Source organism: Chiloscyllium plagiosum, unplaced genomic scaffold (genome assembly GCF_037043375.1).
Source record: "Chiloscyllium plagiosum isolate Xiang-an unplaced genomic scaffold, Cpla_swu_hap1 HiC_scaffold_2, whole genome shotgun sequence".
Lineage (NCBI taxonomy): Eukaryota > Metazoa > Chordata > Chondrichthyes > Orectolobiformes > Hemiscylliidae > Chiloscyllium > Chiloscyllium plagiosum.
The window spans coordinates 108,674,002-108,697,756 of record NW_028270140.1 but is presented as its reverse complement, the minus strand read 5'-3'; the positions used below and the strand labels follow the sequence as shown (position 1 = coordinate 108,697,756).

The 23,755-nt window shown below is 41.5% G+C and overlaps 1 long non-coding RNA gene across 45 annotated transcripts in view; it reads right to left on the bottom strand.

The window, feature by feature from the left end:
• LOC148151959 (uncharacterized) overlaps window positions 1-23,755 on the bottom strand; it is a 450,140-nt gene that overhangs the window by 209,631 nt on the left and 216,754 nt on the right. For 22 of the 45 annotated variants that reach the window (XR_015761124.1, XR_015761116.1, XR_015761127.1 and 19 more), the window contains one exon: window positions 21,204-23,249. The exons of 9 other annotated variants lie outside the window; for them this stretch is intronic. This is a non-coding gene — a long non-coding RNA (uncharacterized LOC148151959). Of the gene's footprint in view, window positions 1-9,957; window positions 10,105-21,203; window positions 23,250-23,755 lie in introns of those variants that run through there. 14 more of the 45 variants (XR_015761144.1, XR_015761128.1, XR_015761089.1 and 11 more) reach the window with 4 other exon arrangements.

Genomic DNA, 23,755 nt, shown 5'->3' with positions numbered 1-23,755 from the left:
CAGCATCCGTGAAGTGAAAAGCATAGCTTATGAAAAATCATCAAATAAGACCATAAGACCATAAGATCACTTGGTAGTACACACATGAGAATTGCTGATAAAAGCCACATTTTGACAATGCTTTTCAACTTATACTCATCGGGACATTCCACAAGAATTCCAATTCAAGGAAAGCCAACATTTATACTGAATGAGAGGAGAGTGCTGACTGGTTGGCAAGCAGGTTCTGATTGACAAAGGTTGCCATGGAGAATTATTACTGATTGAAAATTAACTGCCAGGTTGTGTTTAAATTTTAAACCAAACAGACTAATTCTGATTGATCAGGGCTTTGCCCTGAGAAATAGCGTAGTGTATAGCTGTTGAAAATGTGTTGCTGGAAAAGCGCAGCAGTCAGGCAGCATCCAAGGAGCAGGAGAATCGACATTTCGGGCATGAGCCCTTCTTCAGGAATGAGGAAAGTGTGTCCAGCAGGCTAAGATAAAAGATAGGGAAGAGGGACTTGGGGGAGGGGCATTGGAAATGCGATAGGTGAAAGGAGGTCAAGGTGAGGGTGATAGGCCGGAGTGGGGTGGGGGCGGAGAGGTCAGGAAGAAGATTGCAGGTTAGGAAGGCGGTGCTGAGTTTGAGGAATTTGACTGAGACAAGGTGGGGGGAGGGGAAATGAGGAAACTGGAGAAATCTGAGTTCATCCCTTGTGGTTGGAGGGTTCCTAGGCGGAAGATGAGGCGTTCTTCCTCCAACCGTCGTGTTGCTATGGTCTGGCGATGGAGGAATCCAAGGACCTGCATGTCCTTGGTAGAGTGGTTTGGGGAGTTGAAGTGTTGAGCCACAGGGTGGTTGGGTTGGTTGGTGCGGGTGTCCCAGAGGTGTTCTCTGAAACGTTCCGCAAGTAGGCGGCCTGTCTCCCCAATATAGAGGAGGCCACATCGGGTGCAGCGGATGCAATAAATGATGTGTGTGGAGCTGCAGGTGAATTTGTGGCGGGCATGGAAGGATGCCTTGGTGCCTTGAAGGGAAGTAAGGGGGGAGGTGTGGGCACAAGTTTTGCATTTCTTGCGGTTGCAGGGGAAGGTGCCGGGAGCGGAGATTGAGTTGATGGGGGGTGTGGACCTGACGAGGGAGTCACGGAGGGAGTGGTCTTTTCAGAATGCTGATAGGGGAGGGGATGGAAATATATCCCTGGTGGTGGGGTCCGTTTGGAGGTGGCGGAAATGACGGCGGATGATACGCTGTATATGGAGGTTGGTGGGGTGGTAGGTGAGGACCAGTGGGGTTCTGTCCTGGTGGCAGTTGGAGGGGCAGGGTTCAAGGGCGGAGGAGCGGGAAGTGGAGGAGATGCGGTGGAGGGCATCGTCGATCACGCCTGGGGGGAAATTGCAGTCTTTGAAGAAGGAGGCCATCTGGGTTGTACGTTATTGGAACTGGTCCACCTGGGAGCAGATGCGGCGGAGACAAAGGAATTGGGAATATGGGATGGTGTTTTTACAGGGGGCAGGGTGGGAGGAGGTGTAGTCTAGGTAGCTGTGGGAGTCGGTTGGTTTATAGTAAATGTCCGTGTTGATTCGGTCGCCCGAGATAGAAATGGAAAGGTCTAGCAAGGGGAGGGAGGAGTCTGAGACGGTCCAGGTGAATTTGAGGTCTGGGTGGAAGGTGTTGGTAAAGTGCATGAACTGTTCAACCTCCTCGTGGGAGCACAAGGCCAATACAGTAATCGATGTAGCAGAAGAAAAGGTGGGTGGTGGTGCCAGTGTAGCTGCGGAAGATGGACTGTTCCACATATCCTACGAAGAGGCAGGCATAGCTGGGGCCCATGCGGGTGCCCATGGCTACTCCTTTGGTTTGCAGCTACACTGGCACCACCCCATACCTTTTCCTCCGCTACATCGATGATTGTATCGGCGCTGCCTTGTGCTCCCACGAGGGGATTGAACAGTTTATCCACTTTACCAACACCTTCCACCCAGACCTCAAATTCACCTGGACCGTCTCAGACTCCTCCCTCCCCTTACTAGACCTTTCCATGTCTATCTCGGGCGACCGAATCAACATGGACATTTACTATAAACCAACCGACTCCCACACCTACCTAGACTACACCTCCTCCCACCCTGCCCCCTGTAAAAATGCCATCCCATATTCCCAGTTCCTTTGTCTCCGCCGCATCTGCTCCCAGGAGGACCAGTTCCAATACCGTACAACCCAGATGGCCTCCTTTTTCAAAGACCACAATTTCCCCCCAGACGTGATCGACGATGCCCTCCACCGCATCTCCTCCACTTCCCGCTCCTCTCCCCTTGAACCCTGCCCCTCCAACTGCCACCAGGACAGAACCCCACTGGTCCTCACCTACCACCCCACCAACCTCCATATACAGCGTATCATCCGCCATCATTTCCGACACCTCCAAACGGACCCGACCACAAGGGATATATTTCCATCCCCTCCCCTATCAGTGTTCCGAAAAGACCACTCCCTCCGTGACTCCCTCGTCAGGTCCACACCCCCCATCAACCCAACCTCTACTCCCGGCACCTTCCCCTGCAACCGCAAGAAATGCAAAACTTGTGCCCACACCTCCCCCCTTACTTCCCTCCAAGGCCCCAAGGGATCCTTCCATATCCGCCACAAATTCACCTGCACCTCCACACACATCATTTATTGCATCCGCTGCACCCGATGTGGCCTTCTCTATATTGGGGAGACAGGCCGCCTACTTGCGGAACGTTTCAGAGAACACCTCTGGGACACCCGCACCAACCAACCCAACCACCCTGTGGCTCAACACTTCAACTCCCCCTCTCATTCCACCAAGGACATGCAGGTCCTTGGATTCCTCCATCGCCAGACCATAGCAACACGACGGTTGGAGGAAGAACGCCTCATCTTCCACCTAGGAACCCTCCAACCACAAGGGATGAACTCAGATTTCTCCAGTTTCCTCATTTCCCCTCCCCCCAATTTGTCTCAGTCAAATTCCTCAAACTCAGCACCGCCTTCCGAACCTGCAATCTTCTTCCTGATCTCTCCGTCCCCACCCCACTCCGGCCTATCACCCTCACCTTGACCTCCTTTCACCTATCGCATTTCCAATGCCCCTCCCCCAAGTCCCTCCTCCCTACCTTTATCTTAGCCTGCTGGACACACTTCCCTCATTCCTGAAGAAGGGCTCATGCCCGAAACGTCGATTCTCCTGCTCCTTGGATGCTGCCTGACCTGCTGCACTTTTCCAGCAACACATTTTCGGCTCTGATCTCCAGCATCTGCAGTCCTCACTTTCTCCTCGAAGTGGATACCTGTCACCTATTTGGTTGAGTTGAAATAGGTGGGGTAGGGGGAGGGTTTCAGATTTGTGGGGTTTTGAGACCATTTCTTGGGGAGATGGGACCCGTACAAACTGGATGGTTACACCTGGACAGGACTGGGAATGATGTTTTTGATAGATACTTGGTACAGTGGTTGGGGAGGGTTTAAACTAGTGTGGCAGGGGGCTGGGAACCTGAGGAGTAGGGCAGTAGATGTATAAGTTGAGGGAGAAGTAGAAACCTTGGCAAACATGATTAAGAACAGAGAAACGCTGCTGCAAAGAGCAGGGTAGGTAGTCTGAAATGCAGGTATTTCAAGGCGAAAAGTGTAATAGGCGGGGTAGATGAAATCAGAGCTTTGGTTAGTACTTGAAACTATGACATTATTGTGATTTCAGAGATTTGGCTGCAAGAGGGACAGGACTGCAGTAAATTCCCCAGGATTTAAATGTTTCAGGTGTGATTGAAAGGGATGTAAAAGGGTTGGGAAGATGCATTATTGGTAAAGGAGTATCTCACAGCTGTACTGAGGGAGGAGACATCAGAGGACTCATGCTGTGAGACAATATGGGTAGACCTCAGGAATGGGAAAGATGAAATCACAATGCTGGGAGTAAACTCAAGGCCTCCCAGCAGCCAGAGGGAGATTGAGGAGAGAATATATAGACAGATTTTGGAAAGAAGCAAAAGCAGTAGGGTTGTTGCACTGGGTAGTTTTAACTTTCCCTGTATTGACTGGGACTCACTTCATCCTAAGAGCTTGGTTGGGGGAGAATTTGTAAGGACCATTCAAGATGGTTTATTGACACAGTATGTAAACAGTCCAACCAGGGAAAGGATTATTCAGGATGTGATTTAGGAAAATGAGCCTGGCTAGATGAGTGAAGATTCAGTAAAGGAACATTTTTGGAGTAGTGCCTATATTTATGTGAATTTTAACATATTCATTGATAGGGATAACAGCAATCATCAGGTAAAGGCGTTAAATTATGGAAAGGCGAAAGACAACAAAATTAGGTAGGACCTGGAGAATGTTGATTGGGGGCAGTTATTTGAGGGTAACTCCACATCAGACATGTGGGGGTATTTCAAACAGCAGTTGATAAAAGTTCAGGAGCAACACGTTCCTGCAAAAATGAAAGATTGGTATGGCAAGTTAAATGAACCTTGGATCACTAGGGATGTTATGTCCTTAGTCAAAAAGAAACAATAAGCATACATAGGGACTAGGACGATATATAAAAAGTAAGAGAGTAGCCAGGGAAAGAATTGGCCCACTCAAGGACAAAAGAGGGAACCTAGATGTGGAGCCAGAAAAGGTAGGTGAGGTCCTAAAAAAATACTTTGTGTCAGTATTCACCAAAGAGAAGGAATTGGGAGTGGATGACCTCAGGGAAGGGAGTGTTGAATTCCTAAGTCAAGTTGCTATTAAAAGGGAAGAGGTGTTGTGCATTTTAAGAAGTATTAAGATAGATAAGTTCTTGGGTCCTGATGGGATCTATCCCAGAATGTTGAGGGAGGCAAGAGAACAAATTGCAAGAGCATTGACAGACATCTTAGCATCTTCTTTGGTCAGAGGTAAGGTCCCAGAGGACTGGAGAAGAACCAATGTTATCTCATTGTTTAATAAGGGATAAGCCCGGAATTTACAGGCCTGGGAGCCTCATGTTGGAGGTAGGAAATTACTGGAAAAGATTTTCAGGGACAAGATCTGTACGCATTTAGAAGCAAATGGATTTATTAGTGATAGACAGCACGGTTTGTGCGGGGGGAGATCATGCATCACTGACTTGATTGAGTTTTTTGAGGAGGTGACAAAGATGATTGATGAGGGAAAAATAGTTAATGTTGTCAATGTAGACTTCAGTAAAGCTTTTGACAAGGTCCTATATGGCAAACTGGTACAAATGGGTGAAGTCACATTGTATCAGGGGTGAGCTGGCAAGATGGATACAGAACTGGCTCAGTCATAGGAAAAAGAGGATAATGGTGGAATGATGCTTTTCAGAATGGAGGATTGTGCCTAGTGGTGTTCCACAGGGATTAGTGCTGGGACTTCTGCTGTTCGTGATCTACATAAATGATTCGGAGGAAAAGGTAGTTGGTCTAATTAGTGAGTTTACAAAGATTAGTAGAGTTCTGGAAATTAAGGAGGATTGTCAGAGGATATAGCAGGATATAGATCAGTTGGAGGTTCAGGCAGAAAAATGGAGATGGAGTTTAATCCAGACAAATAGGAGGTGATACACTTTGAAAGGTGGAAATTATACAGTGCATGGCAGAACCCTTAGGAGTATTGATTGCAGAGAGATCTGAATTTGCAGATCCACAGATCACTGAAGGTGGCTATGCAAGTAGATAAGGTAATTAAAAAAAGGCGTGTTGCCTTTATTGAGTATAAGGATAGACAGGTTATGCTGCAGCTTTACAGGACTTCAGTTCGGCCACACTTGGAATATTGCGTACTGTTCTGGTCACCACACGACAAGAAGGATGTGGACTCTGTGGAGAGGGTACAGAAAAGCTTTACCAGAATGTTGCATGGTATGAGGGATTTTAGGTATGAAGAAAGGTTGGGTTTGTTTTCACTGGAATGCAGGATGTTGAGGAGCAATCTGATAGAAATTTATAAGATCATGAATGGCATGGATATAGTGGAAAGTATGAGACCTTTTCCCAAGAGGGAGGGGTCAATTCTTTGTGGACACAAATTCAAGGTGTGGTGGCGGGATGGGGGATAGCTGGAGTTTAATAGAGATGTGTGATGTTAATTTTTCACAGAAGTGGTGGAAGCAGACATAATAGCAGCATTCGAGAAGCACCTGGATGAATACATGAATAGGAAAGGAATAGAGAGGTATAGATCCTGTAAGTGAAGACACCTTAGTGTGTGCTGGCACAGGCTTGGAGGACTGAAGTGTACACGTGTACATGTTGTTTTAGTCTGCAAAAATCTTGGCCCTGTGTATAAAGAAATGTAGCAATGAGAATGCACCAGTACATAAGCCTGAATAGAAATCCTAAATTGATTATCAGTGTGATTCTTCATACACTTAGAATTATCCACCAAATGTTGCCCAATTGCAGAATCAGACCTAACGTTGGACACCGTTGTGAGTTCTGAAAAAGAGGGCTGATTGGTATGGTCAGTCCCTTAATTGCTGTGAATAACTGATGGGAAATGCCATTTGATATATCCACCAGCCTTTGTGATGTAAAACTAATATACTTGGCGTAAACTGGCACTGAAATTCACATACCACACTACTCATTTGTGTGATATGCAGAATGTCTCTTTGACTTGAAGATGGCATCCTATTAGTGGCAAACACCACTTACATTAGCTTTTCCTGTTGCTCAAGTAATATCTTACTCTTACAGGATATTCTGTGTAGACTGGGCACTTTTCAGGATGCATGAGTTCATATGATAAAGAGTGAGAAATAATCTCATGAGAGTAGTTCTGAAGAAGATTTAAAGATACTGCCAGACCTACTGAGCTTTTCCAGCAACTTCTGTTTTGTAATCAGAGTAGTTGTTATCCAACATAAGTCTTTATCACGCCTATCAATTTTGTATGGTAACAAAGAACCAAGGATCTATTTATGAGGTTGCTGATAAGACCAATATTATAGTGGTAAGAGCTATAGGAATTTCACTGTGTATAAATGAAAGATTCTAAGGCTTGGACACCTAAGATTATGATTGTCAGTCAAACTCACAGTGTGGTAGCCACATACACAGGAAGCTACACATACCAATAGATAGGGCCCTGTTCTTTGCAGACAGAATCAACATGGACACTGAATATAGTCATAGAATAATGCAGCACAGACACAGACCCTTCAGTCCAACTGTTTTAATGTCATAATTGTACCAGCCTCCCCCACTTCCTCTAATAGCTTGTTCCATACCTGCACCACCCTCTGCCTGAAAACATCACCCCTTAGGTCCTCTTTAAATCTTTTTCCTCTCACCTTAAACCATGCCCTCTAGTTTTAAACACCCCTACCCTCAGGATAAAAAAACCCTTAGTTATTCACTCTATCCATTTCCCTTATGATTTATAAACCTCTATAAGGTCACCCCTCAGCCTCTGACTCTCCGGAGAAAAAAGCCCAACCTTATTCAGCTTCTCCCTATGACTCAAACCTTCCAAACCCTGCAACATCCTTGTAAATCTTTTCTGAACCCTTTCAAGATTAATTACATCTTTCATATAGCAAGGAGACCAGAATTGAACAGAGCCTTCTAAAAGTAGCCTCACAAATTATCTGTACAGCTGTAACAAGGCATCCCAACTCTTATATACAACTCCTATACTCGTGAAAATTTCATGACAAGAAGCTTTGACAGTTTACTGAGATGCCCTGCATTGTCAAACCAACAGCTTAACTGAAGCACCAACTCAACTAAAATATTAAAGACCTGTTATAATTGTGTACTGCAATTGAATTGTTTTAGCTTCATCTGCATTTAATCTTTGTGTACATGAGGTGATTGAACGGGATGTAGCATTTAAACGTCTGGGGTAAGCATTTCATAATATTCAAACTTCAATTCACAAAAAGCTTGCTGCTGTTAATGTTTTATTTGAGATGATCAGTCTGAGGACAAAAATGCAGAAATCTTATATACAATCTTATTTATCATGGATAATAAAAAGGAATATTTGTCTGTGACATTGTTGAATGGTCAAATAAAATATCTTCGTTTAATGCTTTTTCCAAAACGTGGTAGGTACAAGTAACATTGCAGTCAGTGCAGTGCAGTGTGGTCTGTCAACACAACACTTGGTTCTTTATCAAATTATATGTTCAAATCCTGCAGTTCTCAGGCTAAGGTAGACAGATTATGGTCACTTAGAGAATCATGGGTTATAGAGAGTTGGCCAGAAGGTAGAGTTGAAACTGGAGGTTACTCGTGATTGTATTGAATGTAGAAGCAAAGTTCAGAGGGTAACATGCTTCAACTCAAAAATAGGTACTACTCTTCATTGGTTCATTGCTTGGGGCAATGTTTTGATTGATCAGAATCCTGCCGATCTTAAAATTTAAATAAAGTATGGCAGTTAACTGTCAAGTAATAAAGTATTGCAGTTAACTGTCAACCAGCATTAACAGATGCAATCTCCATGACTATTCATCTACCAATAAATATGCACTTCTCAACCATTTGGAATACTCTTTGTCAATCAGTATAAAATTGGTTTTCCTCTTGAATTGGCATTCTTGTGATATCTGTAAGATGAAAGGCATTGGGAAAGTGCATTTATTTTAGTTACACTAAAGATCGTTTAACAGGATTGATATGTAGAATTTTTCCAGTGGTAGGATGACTCCAGGAGCCCTTTAAAGTGGCAGGTGGATCCCATTTCTGACTGATATTATCTTTTGCCAGTAGGGGCAAAGTTGCAGGACACTAGTCACATGGATGCAAAACACAACCTGTTGGGCCACTTGAAAATACAGCTAAATTTTACAATTGTTGCTGTTCCAAGTGTCTTAACCCTCAGTACAGTAGTCAGAAATTTAAGAGGGAGATGTTTTGGAAATTCAAATAATGTCTGCTTCATCGTCATGACCTATATTTATTAAAATCATAAAAATCATGAATTAAAAATGGAAGAATGAAATAGCGGGCTATACCTGCAAGTTATATAAAAATGGCTGCTGGGCAGCTATGACAGGCCATTTGGTGTAATTTAGTTTTATAAAAACTACCATCGACACCTGTAGTGTCAATACAATTCATTGTTGACATTTTCCGAAAGCTGTTACAACAGAAAGCATTATAAATACTTGGCTAAATTTCAAAATCTCTGTTATGCATGAGAAAGAGTTCAATAATATTGTTAGTTTATTTCTTTTTACATCTCAACGTGGTTCCTGAGCTCTTTCCATAATGGATTTTGGAGGAGGTATCAGGTTGCATAGGGCTATGAGATTGTATGGATGTTGTATGGGGTTAGAGAGAGCATGAAGCTACCATGGGAGTATGAAAAGCCATGTGGAGTGGGTGAAGGGTGAGAGGGCATATGGGGTGAGTACTAGGAGGCCAACATTTTTTAAGACAACTGAGACAATACCACAGAGGACTGAGGCTCATTTTCTGACCAGCCTGACTCAGCTCTCATCTGACCATATGGACATCTTTGATCTGCTTCTGGCAATGGCAGACACAACTCAATCCTGCCTCCTTCTCCCTGGTCTGATAAATGTATGTGATGGGGCAGGTCTACTGAGTTAGGAAATTTCCCAATTTGAGCAACTCATCTCGGTAATGGTGTATTTTCAGCACTTCTTGTTTTAATTTCAGATTTCGGGCATCGGTGGTAATTTGCTTTTGTATTGACGACTTTATTATGGACAAGCTCATTCACTCTCTAGTATGCTGTTTTCAACCAATCACTCACTGACTGACTCATTCACCCCTACCAACGCACATATACTTTCATGCACTTGTTCAATTTATCAACAAAAGTGGCCTCATGTATACCTCCTTTCATACTCAGATATTAACATACATAGTTCTCACACAAATACGCCTACACACACACACAGAACTGGTTCACATGCACAGCCCAATGAGTCAGGCCCATTCATTTATTCAATCTGACACAAATTAATATGAGAATGGAAAATTCACTAACCTTAAATAGTACTGCATTTTGTCCTTTGGGGTATGTTCCAATTCCACTATCGCTATGATCCTAAAATTGTAACTTCATTTCACATTGTCTTGAGATGTATCTTTGTATAGAATTTGCTGCAGTTTAGTATCAATTTGTCACAAATTTCTGTAATGAATCATATTGATACTTCAACTATGCTTCTTTATATAGAAAGGGTATATCATTCAGCACAACTCAGTCTATATTGCAGTCCTGTATTCAGGACACAAGAATTGGTACATTAATATAAAGTGTACTGATTTTTCCTTGGTGAAATATAAAGAAATATATTGAAAATAATAATGATGCTATTGTGGTATAATATATAACATTGAACTTAGTGTTATTTTGTAAAATGACTGACAGAAAACTGACAACTGTTTGTAATAAAATAAAATTAAAATATGAAAGGATGTAAAGTGGACTGCTGTTGCAATATTTTCTCTTTTACATTTACAGACAAAGTTTAAATTTACTCCATTGTGATCTGACCTACAAGGCTATATTATTTTCCTTTGCAAACCTATTCTGCATGCTGGTAATACAGCTTGAACACATAAAAGATAATTGTTGCCATGGTTTTCCTTTCATTTCACATTGATAATTAACCTATGTCCAAATCAAACATTTGTTTCAAAGAAAATTCTCTCTTTCGGAGTCAAACACAAAACTTTTGGGACATCATAAATGACCACAGATGATTTAAAAATTTTAAATGCCATAAGATATAAGAAGTGCTGACACACGATATTTATTCAAAATTCATGATCTCATGGGTCAAGCATTATGAATTTTTACATTTCAAACTTTGTCAAAATGTTTTGACACTATAGCTGCTATATTAGGATGTACTGAGAAGTGTGAAAATACATAATGACAAGTCATCCTCACTAGATCTTCCTACAGTTTTCTTTAATAATAAAAGACTTTATTATGCCCTCCCTTATTTTGTATGAACTGTACTATTTAACATGTTAATTGGGTTTATCTCCTGTGGGTTGAAATGCAGAACAATCATGATGTGGTGTTGCAGAAGAAGTGTGATCATTTACTATTAAATGTATACTCTGCAAATGTTTACATATGATTTAATCAGGATGATAAAATTGTAAAGAAAATTCAGAGTTGTTCAACTTAATCGCTTGGTGAATTATAGTAATTGTTAGTGGTGATATTAAGTAACATTCTGACATAAAGATGGAAATAACCAGTAGTTAGGAATTTTGACAGTAAAGGTTACATTTAGGACTATAGGGGAAAAATGTAATACTTCTCTTCCTTCTTGAATGCATAATCATTGATAGATTCTTGAGGAGGTTGCTGAAGGACACATTTAACCATCAAGAGCTATGACTAAGAAACAGGCATTTAAATACAATCCAGCACAAATTCAAGAAATAGAGATTTGACAGAAGTCAAGGATGAGAAAAGGTGATTCAAACCATTGAAGTTCATTCCTCTAGTAGCCTAACTCCCCACTACAGAAATCAGTCTCGTCTTGAAATGCTCTAATGTATAACATTTTATGACTGCTGAGTAAATTATTCCAAATATTTATCAGCCTTTGATTGAATAAATTCTTTCTGATATCTAGCTTAAAGGTATTGCCAACCAATTTAAATTTATGTCCTCTGGTATTTTTTTTCTGGCTTAATTAGAAGTAAGCTCTTGAGATTTATGTCATACATGTCATTTAATATTTTTTATACCTCAATGAGATTGCCTTCTAAACACCAAGGGTTTGATTTTCCTTTCCAAACTATGTTGGTGCAATATTAGCAGTGTGGGACTATCATTCATCCATTGTCTTTTTTAAGAGAGTTCTTTGTGGAATTCCCATCACAATTCCTACCTTTGTGCAACAACCTTGGGTCAGATAAAAATGAGGTAAAGAAAATCAAATTAGCAATTAAGGTTGAGCATAATTGCTGCATTCCCTACTGGACATTTACAGTTAAAATTTCTTTTTGTATGAAAAATAAATGTTTTCTCCTGAAACACAAGAGTGGAATATTTTTACCTGCTAAAAAATTAAATTGGTTCTGTTCCAAGTGATCACTGGTGGCCTCTCCAAAAAGACATATTTGTTTTTCTTTTTTATTAAAAGATTTTTGGAAAGCTAGCAGGAGAAGAATGTTCTTCCAGATTTGACGAGATAATTCTGCCCTATTTCTGGTCTTCTCATTCTTTTGTCCTCCTGGTATCTGTCCCCTCCACTTTAAGGGCTGTAACCTCCTCTGTGCTTTGTGATATGAGTGGCCAATTTTCCACCATGAGCAAATTAGTGGAATTTTATTTAGCACCCGCAGTTCATGAGAAAAATGCTAGTGAGGCTTGAATCTGGAATCCTTTTGGCTTTCTGACTGACCGTGATATTGGGCAGGTACAACAACTGCCCAGTTGATGTAACACTTCTATGATAGCCAAGAAAAACAAATGTTTCTGACAGATGAGGAGAGCATTATTTGACATAATTCTGCAGTTTACATGTCATTGTAATACACCTGACAAAATCTGGGTTGGCTATCAAATGTCCAGCATAATTTCTGAGAGGACGTCCTGGATGTAGCTGCCACTGAAAATGCATATTAGTTAGTCAATGGAATGACACCCATCTTGTGACCATACAAAGGATTTAAGAGGTGCATTTTGTCCTGCATTTTTTAAAGAGAGGTTTTAAGGCAGAGGAGCCAAGCTGTCTACTCAGAGACATTAGAGGAAACAGTTTGTGGGGCCTTTGTTTTGTTTTTAAATAGGAACAATAGAATGGGTGAGGCAAGCTTCCACAGAACCAGGATTTTTAGTTTTATTTAGTTTTTCAGTAGCAGTTGTCACTGTGTCTTGAAGCTGGCTTGAAGCTTCACCATGCTATTCTGTATCTCTGAGTTTTCTCTTGATGTTTTCCTCCTGGACTAGAGAATTGCCTGTGAAAAGAAATTATTTTTCTGAACTTGCCTTTTGCCACCTGTGTGTTTATGGGATGTCATTATATTGGAAGAGAGTTAAGTTATTCCAAATTCTTCTTTTTTGTTGTATTTTAACTATAGTTTATGAATAAAGTGTATTTTGCTTCGTAACTAGTTGTTTTACCAATCAAATTATATCTGGAATGCAAAGTCTGGCAATTGCCTTTAAAATAAGAAAAACGTTAGGATCTAGGTTATCTTTTTAATATATTTTGAGGGGAATTGGTCTTGCCCATAACATGATTATCTGTTCTGCCTGCTAAAATTATACTAGGGTAAACCCTGAAGATACCCATCATCAAATCTACCACGACAATAAAAACTATTCTAAATCCACAATATTCCCATTTTCCAGCACTTGGTCCATAGTCTTGAATGTTGTGACAATTGAAGTACTCATCCAAGTCCTTTTAAAATATTGTGCAATTTCCGACCTCAACTACCTCCCAGGCAGTGCATTCCAGATTCCCACCATTGTCTGAGTGAAAAGCATTTTCCTCAGAACTCCTCTTAACTTTCTGCTTTTTACCTTAAAATTATGTTCCCTCATCATTCAGCCTTCAACTAAGAGGGATAGTTGTATTCTGTCCAACCTATCCTTGCCCCTCATAATCATATACATCTGAATTGGATCCCTTCCTCTTAGTCTTCTCTCAAGAAACCAAACTGAGTTTATCTAGTCTTCCTTTGTTGCAAAACTGCTCCATCCCAAGCAACATCTTGTTGAATCTCTTCTGCACGCTCTCTAGTGCAATCACATCCTTCCTATAGTGTGGTGATACTGGGGCTTTAAGTGGTGTGTTTTGTCCTTTTTTTTTAATGAAGAACTGTTGAGACAGAGGAATAGAGCAGTCTTCTCAAAGCCAATAAGACAAACAGCTCGTGAGGACTTTGGGCTTTATTTTTAAAACATCTGAACATTAGAAGCAGCCTGAATGGGTGGGGTCAAGCTCCCAATGTGAAAGTTTTATTCCTCTCTCTCTCTCTCTTACAGCTAAATGCTGGGGTTCTCTTACAGCTAAATGCTGGGGTTCTCTTCCTGCTGCATTGCATGTGAGACAATTGATTTTACTGAATTTGCTTTTGCCAAGGGTGTGTGAGGGGATACTACTACACTGGAATTAATTAGTAGTAGTTCATACAGTCATAGAGTCATAGTGATGTACAGCACAGAAACAGACCCTTTGGTAAAATTCATCCATGCTGACCAGATATCCTAAACTAATATAGACCCATTTGCCATCACTTGGCCCATATTCCTCTAAACCTTTCCTATTCATATACTCATCCAAATGCTTCTTAAATGTTGTAATTGTACCAGCCTCCACCACTTCCTCTGGCAGCTCATTCCATGCATGCACCACCCTCTGCCTGACAAACTTGCCCCTTATGCCCCTTCTTTATCTTTCCCTCTCTCCCTAAACCTATGCCTTCTAGTTCTGGACTCCCCCACCCCAGTGAAAAGACTTTATCTATTTATCCTATCCATGCCCCCACTGATTTTATCATCTCTATAAGGTCACCCCTCAGCCTCCAATGCTCCAGGGAAAACAGCCCCAACCTATTTGATCTCCCTATAGCTCAAATCCTCTAACCCTGCTAACATCCTTGTAAATCTTTTCTGAATGCTTTCAAATTTCACAACATCCTTCCGATAGGAAGGAGGTCAGAATTGCATGCAATATCCCAAAAGTGGCCTTATTAATGTCCTGTACAACCGTAACACGACCTCCCAATTCCTATACTCAGTGCTCAGACCAATAAAGGCAAGCAAACCAAACGCCTTCTTCACTATCCTATCTACCTACTTTCAAGGAACTTGGAACCTGCACTCCAAGGTCTCATTGTTAAGCAACACTCCCCAGGACCTTACCATTAAGTGTATAAGTCTTGCCCTGATTTGCTTTTCCAAAATGCAGCATCTCACATTTATCTAAATTAAACTCCACCTGCCACCCCTCGGCCCATTGGTCGACCTGATCACGATCCCATTGTACACTGAAGTAACCTTCTTCACTGTCTACTGCACCAGTTAATATATCTATTATTATGTTAAGCATTTTGATAGAGGTACAGTTAAGCAAATTCTTTTCTTGTTATTTTGTCTGTATTTTAACTGTGGTATAAAAATAAAGTGTGTTTTGTTTAAAGTCAAGTAGTTTGATCAATCGAATTGCATCAGGAACATAATATCTTACACTTACCTTACCTTTAAAATAAGAAAGTCTTCTTAATATATTTTGAGGGAGCTTGGTCTAGTCCATAACACTGCAGATTGTACTTGAACTGTGGACTAACCAAAATTTTGACACTTCACCATAACCTCATAATCAATGTCATGACTGATAAAGGCAAATGTCCCATATGCCTTCTGACCATCCTATTAATCTGTCCTGCAAACGTCAGAAATGTATGGATAGTTGTGAATGTTTTTGTAGGATAGTAACCAAAAATAAACTGGTAATTGGTAGATCAGAAAATGGTGCAAAACCTGTTTATGACTCTGCCACATTACATAAGCAAGTTTGATAGAGGTGAGGTATAAAGGAAAACTGGACATTGCACCCCACTGTTGGATGCCTGCTTAGGGCTAAGAATCTCTACAGTGTGGAAACAGGCCATTCGGCCCAACAAGTCCACACCAACCCTCAAAGAGTGACCCACCCAGACCCATTCCCCTACCTTATGCAGGGATACAGGGATAGGGTGGGGTAGTTCTAGGTGGGATTATCTTCAGAAGGTTGGTGCATGACTTGATTGGCCAAATGGCCTCCTTCTGTACTGTAAAGACCCAATGGTTAGGAGCTCACAATATTTTTGTTGATGGTGAAAAATGTTTGAAATCTGAAGCACTTACTAACAATAATGCCACAAGGTTCCATAGTTTTTAAACAAGTGAAATAAACCTTACTATACAAACTTAAAAATTAACAATCTACAATATCTAGTTTCTACTCTAACATCCTTTATTAACAGAATGTACATATACATATTATCAAATAAACTTTGACCAAACAGACTACCCTGCACATTAAAGGATAATGTCATCAAGTCAAATCCCATGGATCTGCCATCAATCCACTCAGACATCAATAATCACTTTGAATCATAAAATACTGTTAAAACTTTGTCTTTCTCCTGAGGGATTTCAACTATTTACATGTATAGATTAAGCTGAGTTTCTTTTCAATGCCATTCTGTCTCAAACCACATCAACATTTACTCACCTCCCATGGATTCAATATCCTTTTCAAACACTACATTCCTCTTCAGTCCAGCACTAGCTCACAGGTAAACTTCCACTGTTCAGCAATTCTGAACTGATATTATTTGTTATGAGGGTTACCTTTGCCCCATCAGCCAGCAGCACAGAGTCAATGATCTACCATTGCCCTCTCAGCTCCTGATGAACCAAAACTGTACCAATCAGCTCTTAGACTTTCCCTGAGCTCCAACATGACTTTTAACTGCAGCTTATAGCTCCTAAGGCTTCCTTGAGGTCTCACTGTCCACAACCTGCAAATAACAGCTCGTACTGCTATCGGGCTTCTTTCTCTAGTTTCTCCCATTGGTATCTTTTCCAGTGGTCTGTCTCAGTGTCTTTCTTTGTGCAATCTCTCCTTTGGTCTGGAAATTCAATAGCATGGGGCTCATGTTTTATCCTTCTATAATGACTCTTTGTATTGTGCAACTCTGCCACACAAATATGCTGCTCCCTTTAAATGTTCAAGTCCTGCAGTTATAAAAGAAACTCTCCTCTGTTATAGCACCCAGTTTCCTTTAATCTTCTGCAGATGTGATATGGAGAGAATATCTGTCCCAGTGGAGTCCAAGTAATTCAGTAATGATACAAAAAATTACCCTGTTATAAAGATGAAAGTTTTCTTTACCAATTGTACAAAATTGATTCATTGCGAATTAGCAGATCATTTTACATCAAATCTGATTTTCTTTTCCATTGGAATTAATTCACTACCATTCAATTTTGTATTCATAATGTGTCTTTTTTCACCCCAGGGAGAATGTCATGGAACTTGTAAGAGTGGAAATCATACCGAACAGTGTGATTAATTTGCTGGGATGCAAAATCACCATTTTCTGATGGCAGGTTGAGATGCAAAAATGAAATGGCATGTTTGTGGTGTATCAAGTCTCACACTATTCTATGGTGGGCTGATACTGGTTAAATATTTATATTTATATAACATGCAAACTCAGGGCTGTGAAACCTTTTTAAATAATGACTTGCCTTCAGGATAAATTCATGAATCTTATGTCATCCGGGTGGTGTGCACCAGTTGGCTTTGTGCAATTGTTTGTAGGTTCAGTGGATTTCCTTATTTAACTCGATAGTACAAGGAAAGGAAACAGGCAAATGGCAGTCGCACGGAGGCAAGGGTTGGTCAATGGCCATAGCGTGTGTGTGGATTGCAGTCAGGGGCATAGAGGAGTGGAAGAGGAGTCCAAGGGAAGGCAGAAGATAGGGAAAGGGGCATGGACAAGGAAGAGACTGGTGCTCTGAGTATTGTTGGGAATGGAGCGTGATGGCATTATTATGACAAAATCAGAAAATGAGAGGAGTAAAGAGCAGTTCCAGTACTGTCAGTGTGCCCATCTCAGGGTATTGGCTGACAGTGTCCTTGCAGAGCTTTGAGTTCTCCTACAATGGTTCACTTGTCCACAGTGAGAGTGAGATCAGACAATCTCCTTTCCATCACATAGTAGGGAGGACCAGCTAAGCCTGAATGTTCAGCAATATGCCACAGAGTGATGAGTGTAAAGCTGGACACAATAATCAAAATTCAATAAAAAAAGACCAAAATGACCAAAAAGGAAATCTTAACTCCTCTATAATTATCTATGCGTGCCAGCATTGAGGTATGCCATTACAGTCAGCTTCAGGACTAAGTTAGTCTCAACAAATAATGGTGATGTGCATGTGGATAATATGAAGCCAATGTAGTGTGAAATATATTAAAGTGAAATTTATATTTGCTAAACACCTGTGTCACAATTACATTCACAAGCCTTAGGTCGATTATAATGTTTTTGGGATGCAAGATTAGTCTTTGATGCAAGATCAACAGATGCTTTTATAACACACTTGTACCTGCTGTATTAGCAGCTGACAACAGGTTTCACCACAAAAAAATAAGCTGCCACTGAGGAATTCCTCAGGTCTCCCATAATCAGCACTTTAAATTTTCATTGCAATTACAGTTAAGATAGTACAAGGAAAGGAAACAGGCAAATGGCAGTCGCACGGAGGCAAGGGTTGGTCAATGGCCATAACGTGTGTGTGGATTGCAGTCAGGGGCATAGAGGAGTGGAAGAGGAATCCAAGGGAAGGCAGAAGATAGGGAAAGGGGCATGGACAAGGAAGAGACTGGTGGGCCGAAGGGCCTGTTTCTACACTGTAATCTAATCTAATCTAATCTAAGATAGGAAACAGTAAGACAGTGAACAACAGGAACCAAGTGCCACTGACAAAATTACACCTTACGTCTTTTTGCTGCATGCTATTATTGATTTTTGAGGTTAAAGTCACCTCCGGAGAAAGCAAGAAGAAAGCCAATTCTGTGATACTCTCTAAGATGTTACATGTCACCACTGGAACAAAAAAAAGAACAAAAGCTAAATTAAACATCAGAAAGCACTAGAGGAACTCAGCATGTCTGGCAGCATCTGTGAAGAGAGAAAGAGAGTTATTGTGTTGAAAAAGAGTTATACTGGACTCAAAACATTAACTCTGTTTCTCTGTACACTATCATCTTTTTTTATATAAATTCTGTGTCTTGTGACAACTACTTGATGAAGGCTCTTCCACATTATGGCTACCATCGACAACACTAACTGCTGGCTCAAAATGGAGAGGATCTCCAAGAAGATTGCACATATTGACACAGACATTACGGTTCTGCAGAAATGTAAGAAAGCAGGATGATGAAAGAGCAACACTCTGAAAGCTAGTGCTTCCAAATAAACCTATTGGACTATAATCTGATGTTGTGTGATTTTTAACTTAGTGAAGGAGCAGTGATCCAAAAGCTCTTATTTTCTTGTCAGAAGGGAAATATGAGTGCGAGATATCAGACCTATGCATGCTAACACATCCTTTTCTATTCATATGAGTGAGGTCATTTTCTTGAAGTTAGCATTCCCTTGAGCTCACTCTCATTTCAACAGTGTATCTAAAAGGAAGTACCTCTGAATAAGATTATTACATTACATGGTTGAATCTGCAAAATTGAGCTCCAAAGCAATAGGTTGCAATGAAAATGTTCATTAACGCAGAATTCTTTCTAAATAGCCCCATTAGAACTGAGGCACTAATTTTGCTTTGGCCTGTGGTTGATAGTCTTGATAATGAAGTAAAGAGTAAATCAGATTTCACAATGATAGCTATGGACTGGCAAAATTTACTGATCTATACCAATAATTCTGAGTGTCGCAAATATTACAGGTATGCATCTCCTTATAAGTTCATATGTAATAGGAGCAGAATTTGGTCATTTGGCCCATTAAGTCTGCTCCGCCATTCGGTCATGGCTGATATGCTCCTCACTGATATGGCTGATATCTTCCGCAGCTACACTGGTACCAACCCCCACCTTTTCCTCCACTTATGTGGAACAGTCCCTCTTCCGCAGCTACACTGGCACCACCTCCCACCTTTTCCTCTGCTTATGTGGAACAGTCCATCTTCCGCAGCTATACTGGCACCACCCCCCACGTTTTCCTCCGCTTAGGAGGAACAGTCCATCTTCCGCAGTTACACTGGCACCACCCCCCCACCTTTTCCGCCACTACATCGATGACTGTATCGGCGCTGCCTCCTGCTCCCACGAGTAGGTTGAACAGTTCATCCACTTTACCAACACCTTCCATCCCGACCTCAAATTCACCTGGACCATCTCAGACTCCTCCCTCCCCTTCCTAGACCTTTCCATTTCTATCTCGGGCGACCAAATCAACACGGACATTGACCATAAACCGACCGACTCCCACAGCTACCAAGACTACACCTCCTCCCACCCTGCCCCCTGTAAAAACGCCATCCCATATTCCCAATTCCTTCGTCTCCGCCGCATCTGCTCCCACGAGGACCAGTTCCAATACCGTACAACCCAGATGGCCTCCTTCTTCAAAGACTGCAATTTCCCCCCAGACGTGATCGACGATGCCCTCCACCGCATCTCCTCCACTTCCCGCTCCTCCGCCCTTGAACCCACCCCTCCAACCGCCACCAGGACAGAACCCCACTGGTCCTCACCTACCACCCCACCAACCTCCATATACAGCGTATCATCCGCCGTCATTTCCGCCACCTCCAAACGGACCCCACCGCTAGGGATATATTTCCCTCCCCTCCCCTATCAGCGTTCTGAAAAGACCACTCCCTCCGTGACTCCCTCGTCAGGTCCACACCCCCCACCAACTCAACCTCCACTCCCGGCACCTTCCCCTGCAACCGCAAGAAATGCAAAACTTGTGCCCACACCTCCCCCCTTACTTCCCTCCAAGGCCCCAAGTGATCCTTCCATATACGCCACAAATTCACCTGCATCTCCACACACATCATTTATTGCATCTGCTGCACCTGATGTAGCCTCCTCGATATTGGGGAGACAGGCCGCCTACTTGCGGAACGTTTCAGAGAACACCTCTGGGACACCTGCACCAACCAACCCAACCACCCCATGGCTCAACACTTCAACTCCCCCTCCCACTCCACCAAGGACATGCAGGTCCTTGGGCTCCTCCATTGCCAGACCATAACAACACGATGGTTGGAGGAAGAGCGCCTCACCTTTCGCCTCGGAACCCTCCAACCACAAGGGATGAACTCAGACTTCTCCAGTTTCCTCATTTCCCCTCCGCCCACCTTGTCTCAGTCAAATCCCTCGAACTCAGCACCGCCTTCCTAACCTGCAATCTTCTTCCTGACCTCTCCGTCCCCACCCCACTCCGGCCTATCACCCTCACCTTGACCTCCTTCCACCAATCGCATCTCCAACGCCCCTCCCCCAAGTCCCTCCTCCCTACCTTTTATCTTAGCCTGCTGGACACACTTTCCTCATTCCTGAAGAAGGGCTTATGCCCGAAACGTCGATTCTCCTGTTCCTTTGATGCTGCCTGACCTGCTGCGCTTTTCCAGCAACACATTTTCAGCTCTGATATGCTCCTCACCCCCATTTCCCTGCCTTCTCCCCATACCCCTTCAACCCATTACCAATTAAAATTCCATCGAACTCCTCCTTAAATTTACTCACTGTCCCAGCAGCCACTGCTCTTTCGGGTAGCGAATTCCACAAATTCACAACCTTTTAGGAGAAATAGTTTCTCCTCACTGTTGTTTTAAATTTACTATCCCTTATCCTAAGACTATAACCTCGCTTCATAGAATGCTCCACAAGAGGAAGCATCCACTCCGTGCCTGTTTTGTTCACACCTTTTATCATCTTGAATACCTCAATTTGATCTCCCCATCGTTCTTCTAAATTCCAGCTAGTATAGGCCTTAACTGTTCAATCTCATTTCATACAACAAACCCTTCATCTCTGGAAGCCATCTAGCCAACCTCCTCTGAACTGCATCCAATGCCACGACATCTTTCCTCAAATAAGGGGACCAAAACTATGCACAATACTCCAGGTGTGTTCTCACCAATACCTTGTATAGTTGCAAAAATACTTAGTACCTTTATTTTCTATTCCCTTAGCTATAAAAGCCAACATTCCATTTGCTTTCTTTATTATCTACTGTACCTGCATGTTAGTTTTCTGTGATTCATGAACAAGGACGCCCAGATCCCTTTGTACCAAAGCACCCCAAAGTCTCTCCCCATTTAGATAATAGGTCACCTTCCCATTTTTCTGATCAAAATGCATGACCTCACACTTATCCACATTAAACTCCATCTGCCACATTTTGGCCAACTCTCCTAACCTACTTATAACCATTTGTAAGGTTCTTATTTCCTCATTGCAATTCACTGTCCCAGCTATTTTTGTGTCATCTGCAAATTTGGCTCTGGAGCGTTCTATCCCTGCATCCAAGTCATTAATGGAGATTGTAAATAGCTGGGGTCCAAGACTGAGCCCTGTGGCACCCCACTAGTTTCTTATTGCATTCCAGAAAAGAAAACATTTTTCCCGACTCTCTGTCTTCTGTCCATCAGCCAGTCACCTATCAGGCTAATAAATTACCTGCAATCCCATATGATCTAACCTTGTGAATTAACCTTTTGTGTGGCATCTTATCAAACACCTTTTGGAAGTCCAGATAGATTACATCTACAGGATTCCCATTATATAATTACGTGTTACATCTTCAAAGAACTCTTGCAAATTAGTCAAGCATGATTTGTCCTTATAAAAACATGGTGACTCTGATGGATAGCGTTTTGACTTTTCAAATGTCCTGATACTACTTTCTTGGTAATTGATTCTAACCCTTTCCAAACAACAGATGTTAAACTAACAGTTCTATAATTTCCCACATATTACCTCCCTCCCTTTCTGAAAAAGGGCATTACATTTGCATTTTTCCAATCCACTGGAACTTTTCCCATGCTCAGGGAATTTTGGAAGAATGTAATCAATGGTTTCACTATCTCTGCCACCACATTCCTTAATACCTTGGAATGTAGGCCATCTCATTAGATATGAATAGCTAATAACATTATTATAGAGTCATGGATTTTCGTTTGCAGGTTCCCTTCCTCCAGACTCAACATTTTCATTTTCAATAAATCTGCAATCATTATTCTGTCTCTCAGTAACCTCAAACATCACTAAATCTCCAATCCCCAGCACTTCGACCCTAAATTTAATAGGATCTTACTTGACAACATTGCATCTCTGATCTTACGCTTGCAATTTCAGATAATTACTACAATGATATATTTTGAAGCAAATGCATACATAAAAACAGTCACAAATACATGGATACACATACATATATGAATGCAGGCAGATACATAGGAACTGAGGCATGTTTACAGAAATGATAGCACATTTATTACATGTAAATATCTACACAAAAGCAAATTCAAAAGCATTGGTGCAGGTACATACAGGAAAATACAAATACAGGCCATTTATTTCCAACAATATCCTTTAAGGGAGGAAATCCACCATCATTTTAATGTCTGGCCATTATGTGACTCCAGGTTGGCTCTTATTTATCCTCTGCAATAGTCTGGCTTGTCATCTATGGCATTCAAAAAAGTGCTCATTATCACCTTCTCAAGAGCAATTAGAGATGGGAAATAAATGTAAGCTTTGCCAGTGGCTCCAAAATCTGTGAATGAATAAAAAAATGACATAGAAACAGACATGACAAAGTACAAGCTTAAGAATATGGAGCAGGGGAGCTTTCAAAATATCAAAAGTATTACTCTGAACGATTATGATAACTAGTTTCTATTTTTTTAAACAACAATGGAATGAATTGCATACCTTCAAAACAGTTCCAAAAGTCCTGAAATTCTAATTAATGCAAATGGGATTTAATTTATTCAGTCTTTGCAAATCAATGTCTCTAATTATTAATGGATAAAATTGTGTAAAGTGATTCACAAAATATTGGCAAAAATGCGAGAATGCCTTGAAATAAAATGGGTGTTCGACTTAGTCACTTTAAATCAATGACTGAGAGTATCAAAGCAAAAATGGGGAAGAGCTACACAATCATTTATAGACTGGACTGTATGGTATTTAATTCAGATGCTTGTGAGTAGACATTTTACAGTCATAATTAAAGTCTCAGTCAATATACAAAAAAAATCTGTTGAAAAGAGAGATCAT